The 9,163-nt window shown below is 38.3% G+C and overlaps 2 non-coding genes across 2 annotated transcripts; both read right to left on the reverse strand.

The window, feature by feature from the left end:
* Positions 1-3,143: 3,143 nt before the first annotated feature.
* Positions 3,144-3,247, reverse strand: LOC138816091 (U6 spliceosomal RNA). Its single transcript, XR_011368551.1, has one exon. It is a non-coding gene; the product is annotated as a U6 spliceosomal RNA (small nuclear RNA).
* A 4,373-nt stretch (positions 3,248-7,620) lies between these two features.
* Positions 7,621-7,724, reverse strand: LOC138816092 (U6 spliceosomal RNA). Its single transcript, XR_011368552.1, has one exon. It is a non-coding gene; the product is annotated as a U6 spliceosomal RNA (small nuclear RNA).
* Between the last annotated feature and the right edge of the window lie 1,439 nt (positions 7,725-9,163).

Raw genomic sequence — 9,163 nt, forward strand, 5'->3', positions numbered from 1 at the left:
TAATAGAAAACTATCACCATTACTAAAGGCTTAAACCTGTAAATCTAGCAATTTCAGAGGCTGAGATTGATAAGATCATGTTTTAAAACTAGACTTGTCAGACAATTCAGAGTTTCTTTGTTTAACCTGCAGGACACAGGGTTTAAATCAGGCCTAGGCACTTTATATGAGTTGCTTTTCATTAAGGCTAGTGCTCTACCTCTTGAGCCACAGTGACACTTCCAGCTTTTCCTAAGTAGATATTAGAGGGAAGTGGTAAGGAGACCTCACAGTTTGGCTCTTAACTGTCATCAAAAAACTAAGCCTTCAAAGTAGCAAATAAGAGATTCATACCTTCAACTAAGCAGCAATGAAAATACTGAAGGTGTGATTCAAGTGGTATAGTGTCAGCCTTGCTTGGAAAAAGTTAAGGAAATTCAAGCCTCAGTATTGGCACATATGTACACAAAAGCATGCACATACATACATATAAAGGATCCTATACTCAATTCCCTGGGATTAAAAAAATAAAATATTAAATTAAATTAGGACAAAAATAAGAAATTCAAATTGCTAAAAAAAAAAAAAAAACCTACCATAGCCGGGTGGTGGTGGCTCACACATAAAATCCTAACTACTCAGGAGGCTGAAATCTGAGGATCACGATTCAAAGCTAGCCCAGGAAGGAAAAGTCCATGAGACTCTTATCTCCAAGGAACCACACAGAAAACTGGAATTGGCACTGTAGCTAAAGTCGTAGAGCATTAGCCTTGAGCTGAAGAGCTTAGGGATAGCACCAAGGCCCAGAAGTCAATCCCCACGACAAATAAAAACAAACAAACAAACAAAAAACTGCCACAACTGAATTGTGACTTAGGTGCTAGATTTCTTTTTTTTTTGTTGTTTTAAATTTAATTTTATTTTATTTGTGAACATACTGTACAGAGGAGTTACAATTACATGGGCAGGATAATGCGTACATTTCTTACCAAGCATTGCAGCCTCCTCCTGTGTTTACCCTTCACATCCCTTCCCAGCCTCCCCCCTCCCCCCCAATCCCAATCCTTTTCCTTCCCCCCTTCCCCCCCCCAGACCGACGTTGTAAAGCTCGTTTTGGACATGACAACTTGTACTTCTCATTGTTGCAACAGGTCCACCTGTATCCTTAAACAACTGATTTTTTCCCCATCGCTAGATCTCTTTCTTCCCATAAATGAGGTATGAGTTCAATCCCGAGTTGTTCATACCAAAGCAATCCAATAAAAGCATACTAAGAACTAACTAACAAAAAATATGTCATTCGTTGTAAAGAAAATTAAAACTTATGAAAATAATTGAAAGAGAGCTAAAAGGAGAACCATGGCTCAATAGTGAACAGCAACTTAAGCCACACCACCATTTCCAGTTTTTAGCTATTTATTGGCAAAATGAATATCACAGACATTGCTGCTTGGGATCCCTTTGAATCTGGATCCTCAGATTTCAGCCTCCTATGTAGCTGGGATTACAGGTGTAAGACACCAGCAGTCTGAGATATGCATTTATTTTGTCATGTTTTGTGGCAAATTATCACAAATTAATTTGTTTGGCCACTGAATACCAACTATTGTAGGATATAAGATTGGGCTGGTAACTTGGGTGTGGTTTGTCTATAGTAGCTGCTCAGTTTCTAGCAGGGGCCACTAGCCTATAGTCTCTCACAGAATGTGGGGATCTCTTACAAGCTTATGAGATGCTTAGTAGGGTTTAGGTTCTGTGGTGGTGAGACTGTGGTTTCTGCTTTCTGGTCTCCTATCATACAGCCACTGTTGTCAGCTCCTAGGCATCCCCATACTTTCTTGAGAAACATATTCTCCTTACTGTTTGATTCATTCTGTTTGCATCACTGACTTCTAGAAAGGCCTTAATTTGCACTCACACCTTGGAAATAACTCATACCAACTCTTGTGGGAACTAATTACATTTGTAGAATCTGTTTAATTTTGTTATCTACCAGAGCATATAGTGGGGTTAGATCATGCCCGACTGGAAGATAAAAGACTTCCCAAGGGTCTGAGTTGTTGTGTATCACCTGACACACATTAAAAGCTATTTATTGGGGCTGGGAAGGTGGCTCAGAGGTGGAGCGCTTGCCTTGCATGCATGAGGCCCTGGGTTCGATTCCTCAGCACCAAATACGCAGAAAAAAAAAGCCGGAAGTGGCATTGTGGCTCAATTGGTACAGTGCTAGCCTTGAGCTGAAGAGATGAGGGACAGCGCCCAGGCCAGAGTTCAGGCCCATGACCGGACCCCCCCCCCAAAAAAAGCTATTTATTATCTGGGCACTGGTGGCTCATTCCTGTAATCCTAGCTATCTGGAGGATGAAATCTGAGGTTCCCAGTTCAAAGGCAGCCTGGGAATGAAAGGTTTAACTCCAATAAACCACTCAGAAAGCTGGAAGTGGTACTGTAGCTCAACTGGTATAGCACTCACTTTGAGCTGAAGAGCTGAAGGATTGCGCAGAAACCAGAGTTGAATCCTCAGAATTAAAAAAAGAAAAACATTGGAAAAAGCTATTTATTATTCTAAGTGTCCTCAATTTCAGACACTGGTAATGTTGAGTTATTGTTTGACATTAACCAATGAAGTGTGAAATTTAAGAAAATGAAAGATAGTTCCTTGGGTGGAGTGGAAAATATTTTGGCAGTTATAGGTAATGAAACACAGTTAGGAGTTAAATTGAGGATAGATTCAAGAGCAATGGCCGTGGCTTCAGAGATGGGACAGAGCTAAACATGTTAGACATATGTTAAAAAGAGGACATGGGGCTTGGAATGTGGTTTAGTGGTAGAGTGCTTTCATAGCATGCATGTAGCCCTGGGTTCAATTACTTAGTACCACATAAACAGAAAAAGCCAGAAGTTGCCCTGTGGCTCAGGTCAAAGGGTGCAAGGCTTGTGCAAAAAAGAAGCTCAGTGACAGTGCCCAGGCCCTCAGTTCATGCTCCAGCACTGCCAAAAAATAAAAAGACAGAACATGTCAATAATGAATGAGGGAGGGATCCAGAAACCAAATTCCTCACTGAATATTTTCTTTATTTCAATATCATTCCAGAGAGAAAAATGAGGCATAAAGATGGTCCAGAAAGAACATATCTTATGAAGTAATACAAGATTCTTTAAAAAAAAATATGGAACGCTTCACATATTTGCATGTCATCCTTGTGCAGGGACCATGCTAATCTCTGTATCATTCCAATTTTAGTATATGTGCTGCCAAAGTGAGCACTACAAAAAAATTTTTTTTACTGCAACTGGCCTGTAGAGACAATCCATTAGACATAATTGTGACTTGCAATAGCATAAGAGCTCATTGTAATAGCACAAATGCTTTCTGGATATTATGTATGGGTCCTGAGCCTTGATAAAAGCCTAGGTGCTATTCCTATGTTTTTCCTCAAGAATATTACTCTATTACTTAAACCACAGCTCCATTTCTGACTTTTCTGGTGATGAAATGGAGATAAGAGTGTCATGGACTTTTCCTGGCTCACCTGGCATAACATTGGGATAACATTGGGTTAATACCTGGGATAACATTAATAATGTCAAAAATCTCAGCATTCTGAAGAGCTAGAATTATAGTTATGAGCCTTTAGTACACAGAGAAATATTTCTTTTTCAGTGGAATGAATTAAGAATACAGATTCTTAAGGAAGATTCACCCTCAGTACTAAGTAAATCATCAAGAACAGTTCACGTGGATACACACACACACACACACACACACACACACACACACACACACACACACACACACACACAAGCACACAACCAGACACACAAACCCACATAAACATCTCAGGGATCTGTATCTCTTTCCCCTAAAGAGTAGTATGGTCTAATGGGCAAACTGTGGTGTCACAGTCATGTAATCCCAGATATTGAGAGGTAGAGGTATAGGAGCATGGGGTACTAAGGGTGACTTGGGTGAAGTTAGCACAAGATCCTATATGAAAAGCAAACTGAGAAAGAAAGAAAAAGAGTTGGGTGCATGTAGGCACAAGTGGCAAGTTATGTGCCTAGTAAGTTTAAGGCCCTCAGTTTAATCCTCAGTTCCATGAAAAAGACAAAAGGAATAAAATCTCAGTCCATTTTGTCATTGTTTAAAATCAATTAACCTGTATACTTCATGAGGAATATAAGGTCTATTTCAAGCCTAATAGTAGTAGCTGGAAAGTCTATATAGCATGGTAGCACATGGGACAAGGCCCCGTAGGTGCATCATATCACAGAGGATCTCAGCATTATGGCATGTGCTAGAATGACAGGGATTAAGGGGCATAGGTTGCTTTTAACAACTGATAACAGTGATAACGTTAGTCCCTTGAGAGTTGATGAGATAACATTTATCCATTTATGACTGAAACATCTTTTAAGGTTTCTACCTCCTGACACTGCTACATTGAATAGTTAAACTTCAGTATGAGCTTTGATGGTGACAGACCATTAACAGGCTTCTGACCGAGGCAGGTGAGACCATTGGAAGCCAAGGATGTTAATACAACTAGGCACCTTGGACAACTGCTTCGATCTCATTGATTCTGATATTTACTGTATTTGGGGCCATCTCACAGCCAAGATCCATCAAGTCCATGTCTGTTCCATGTGCCAGTGTCAGTTATGCTGAGTGTTACATAAACCTCTAGACAATAGGGAGAAATAGGATGGAGATAGACACAAAAATGTAAGTTTGGCATTCTTCTTGGCCCTTATATAACATTAAAAGATTCATGTAGGTAAGTCATGAGAAAGCTCTATGTCGTTATAAAATACATACAGCCATATAATAACTACTCTACCACCCTGAAAGATACCTTGTAGAACAGCCTGTTTACACATAATACAGACACTCCTATGAACACAAAAGATGGAAAAAACAAACAAGTTTCGGTTTACAAAAGTAATTGTCAACCTCAGAGTCAAAGCAGACACCCTGAAAACAGTAATGGAAAGAATAGGAGAAACACTAGGTCTCCTTGGCACAAGTCAAAATTTCCTTAATAGAGACCCAGAAACACAACAAATCAAAGTTACACAAATGGGATTTCATGAAAGTGCAGAGCTTGTGCATGGCAAAGGACATACCTAGCAAAATCCATAGAAAGCCCACCGATTAGGAGAAGATTAGCCATACAACAGACAAGGATCTCATATCTAAAATGTGCTTGGAACTCACAAAAATAAAACCTCCAACAAGAAATCCACAAAGAAACAACTGCGCAATAAATAAGTGGGCTAAAGTTTTAAAGAGAAACTTCTCTGAAGAGGAAAGGAGATGGCAAATAGACACATGAAGAAATGCTCAACATTTCTAGCCATAAAAGAAAAGCAAATCACCAAAATTACTCAAGCTGATTTAAAATTTGGCAAAGGAGCAGGGTATAAAAATAACCCTCAAAAATCAATGGCTTTTCTGTATGCCAACAATGAGAAAAGCGTGGTTGAAATCAGGAAAGCAACTCCATTCATAACAGCCCACCCAAAAAATACCTAGGAATTAATTTAACCAAAGAAGGGAAGGACCTCTATAATGTAAACTTTAAAAACATGAAAAGGGAAATCAAAACAGAACTTACAAAGTGGTAAAACCTCCCATGCTCCTGGATTAGAAAGATCAACATCTTGAAAATGGCAATATTTTCCAAGGGTTTCTACCAATTTAATGCAATACCTATCAATATTCCAACCCCTTTCTTCAAAGAATTAAAGAGGCTATCCAAAAATTCATATAGAACAATAAAAAACCCAGAATAGAAAAAAATCCTTAACATAAAGAACAGTGATGAAGGAATATCAATACCAAATTTCAAACTCTACTACAAAGCCATCGTAATTAAAACAGCTTGGTACTGGCACAAGAACGGACATCAGGAACAATGGAATAGAATTGAAGAGGCAGAAATGAACCTACAGATATATAGCTACCTAATCTTCGATAATGGAGCTAAAAAATAGAATGGAAGAAAGCCTCTTAAGTAAATTGTGCTGGCAAAATTGGTTAATCACTTGTAGAAAACTAAAGCTAGATCCTTATATATCAATCTGCACCAGAATCAGCTCCAAATGGATCAAAGACTTCTGAGTCAAAGCAGACACTCTGATGGAATAGGATGGAATAGGAGAAACCCTAGGTCTCCTTGGCACAGTCCGAATTTTTTTTTAATGGAGACCCAGAAACACAACAAATCAAAGAAAGGTTGGACAAATGGGATTGCATGAAATTGCAGAGCTTCTACATGGCAAAGGACATAGTTAACAAGATCAATAGAAAGCCTATGGATTGGGAAAAGATCTTCACTAGCCATTAAACAGAAAAGAGTCTCATATCTAAAATATACCTGCGACTCAAAAAATTATATCTCCCAACAACAAATCCTCAAAGAAACCACTTCTCACTAAATAAGTGGGCTAAAGACTCAAAAAGAAACTTCTCTGAAGAGAAAAGAAGGATGGCCAATAGACACATGAAGAAATGCTCAACCTCCCTAGCCATAAAAGAAATGCAAATAAAAAGAGCAGAAGTACCATCTCACCACAGTTAGAATGGCTATAATCTAGAACTCTAATAACAACAGATTCTGGAGGGGATGTGGATAGAAGAAAACCTTACTGTATTGTTGTGGGAGTGTAAACGTGTTCAACCACTTTGGAAAGTTTATGGAGGTTCCTCAAAAGACTCCACATAGAGCTCCCCTATGACCCAGAACTAGCACTTTTGGGCATTTACCCAAATGTTCACAAACAAGATCATACTAATGCTACCAGCACGACTATGTTTATTGCAGCATTATTTACCATAACTAAGATATGGAACCCACACAGATACCCCTCAGTTGATGAATGGATCAAGAAAATGTGGTATATATACACAATTCCATGCCTCCATAGAATTTCTTTGTCCAATTTGTTAGGAAATGGAAAGACTTGGAACAAATTATATTAAGTGAAATAAGCCATACCCAAAGAAACATAGATCCCATGGTTTCCCTTATTTGCAATAACTAGTATATGTCTGAGAAAAACAGACATTTTTAGACAAGTTGATGTTAGGCGAAATGAACCCCAAGATAATTTTTTCTTTCTTGTGATTGTTTCCAACATATTTATAAATTGATTTCTTTGTTGCTTTCTTTGTACCTCCCCCATGGTATAACTCCTGTTTTCACTGCATTTGATTCTGGTACCCTGCATCTTGTATATACATTTTTCTAATTTGGAGAAGGTAAGGGAAAACATAAAATGCTTAAATAGGGATACGGGTTGACCCATTGTAAAAATGCAATGTACAAGACCCTACGTTGAAAACAAACATTAGAACTTCGGAGGTGGGGAGAATACTCGTGGAGGTGGGAGAGAAGGAATGGTAGGGGAAAAACAAAGGAGGAGGCAACAATGCTTGATAGGAAATATACTTGATAGGAAATTACCTTACTCATTTAATTGTAGCCCCTCTGCACAGTATTTTTTTATAATAAAAGACATACAAAAATTAATTCAATGTATGATTATGGGCCAGTACTAGGATTTGAATTTATGGGCCTTCCACTTACTTTCACACTTCAAACTGGGATCTCTATCTGTCTTTATTTATTTATTTTTTAAAATCAGGAATGCTTCACAAATATGCGAGTCATTCTTGCACAAGGGCCATGCTAATCTCTGTATTGTTCCAATTTTTGTATATGTGCTGCCAAAGTGAGCAATCTTTAATTTTTTGTTGATCTTTTTTTCAAGGATAAATCTAATAACACTGTCCCCTAATTTTGTATAAAATAAGTTTTGGACATATATTTAATATGTAATATATTTGTGTGATATACATGTATATACATACTATTTATCTGCAGGAGTTGGGCACACTGAAACAATTGAAGGCACTGATTTAATTTCACTGCTGTCATTCTATTTTAAGACTTTTTAAAAATCAAAACATTTATGACCATGATTTCATCGAATGTCCTGTCCAATATTGGTTTGTGTGTATCAGGCAGGCTGTACCTCATCTCACACAAGAGTGCAAGAATAATAGGGTTTAACTCATTACAAGTGGCTCATCAGGACATAGGAAATATCCCTCAATTTGGTTGAGCTGATCTCCATTGTTTGTTGTATACTATGCCTCTGCTTTGGCTATGCAGTTTACCATTTCAAGATGATATTTTGTTCTTTTGGAGACAGATGAATGGAGAAATGTATGTGGCCTCCAAGACAATTACCTGTATAAGGTTAAAATTCATACTTTCAAATGGGATATTTGCCATCCCTGTAGAATACAAATGAGGACTCCCACGCACCAGCTATCTACTTTGCAGCCATTGTAATATTCATGGAAGCAATATTTTATAGGGACAAAATTAAGGTACCAAATACATCCTTCAGCAACTACCCTACGGAAATCCTTATGCTCATGCCAAAGTCATTGAACTTCACATTGCCTTTGTCATCCAACACGATGTTATTGGGTTTAATGTTTCAGTTATTTTCAGTTTCATTAAAGTAGTGCACAGTCCTCACAATCTGTTTGAATAAACTCCTGACTTCATTCTTGAAAAGGCAGTATGATTTTCACATTTGTCTAAGGAGGTCTCTGGATGGCCAGTTCCACTACCAAATATTTGTGCTCATCCATTTCCCTCACCTGGTATGACCTGATCATGTTTGGGTGACGGAAAATCTTAATAATGTCCATCTCATTTAAAAATTTTTTGTGGGTCCTGGGGCTTGAACTCTAGGGCCTAGGCATTGTCACTGAACTCTTCAGGTTATGTCTACTGCTCTACCACTTGAGCCACAGCACCACTTCCAGCTCTTTCTGTTTATGTGGTGTTGAGGAATCGAACCCAGGGCCTCATTTATGTAAGGCAAACATATACCACTGAGCAACCTTCCCGGCCTGTCCATCTCATGTTTGATTTAACAATTGTTGAACTCTCATCTTCAGGATTATTTTCACTACAACCTTATTGACTACGCGGTGGTGCTAGGCCAACTTTCCATATCCATAGCTTCCATAGTCAATGATTTCCTCCTTCATGCTATATTGTTCAGGGAAAATCTCCTGCCATAGCTAATGATCACCTTCAAACTATCTTGTTCATTGAAAATCTCCTTCTCTGAAGAGCTTGAGGATAATACACTATGT

The sequence above is a fragment of the Dipodomys merriami genome, unplaced genomic scaffold (genome assembly GCF_024711535.1).
Source record: "Dipodomys merriami isolate MVZ:Mamm:240054 unplaced genomic scaffold, mDipMer1.0.p SCAF_681, whole genome shotgun sequence".
Classification (NCBI taxonomy): Eukaryota; Metazoa; Chordata; class Mammalia; order Rodentia; family Heteromyidae; genus Dipodomys; species Dipodomys merriami.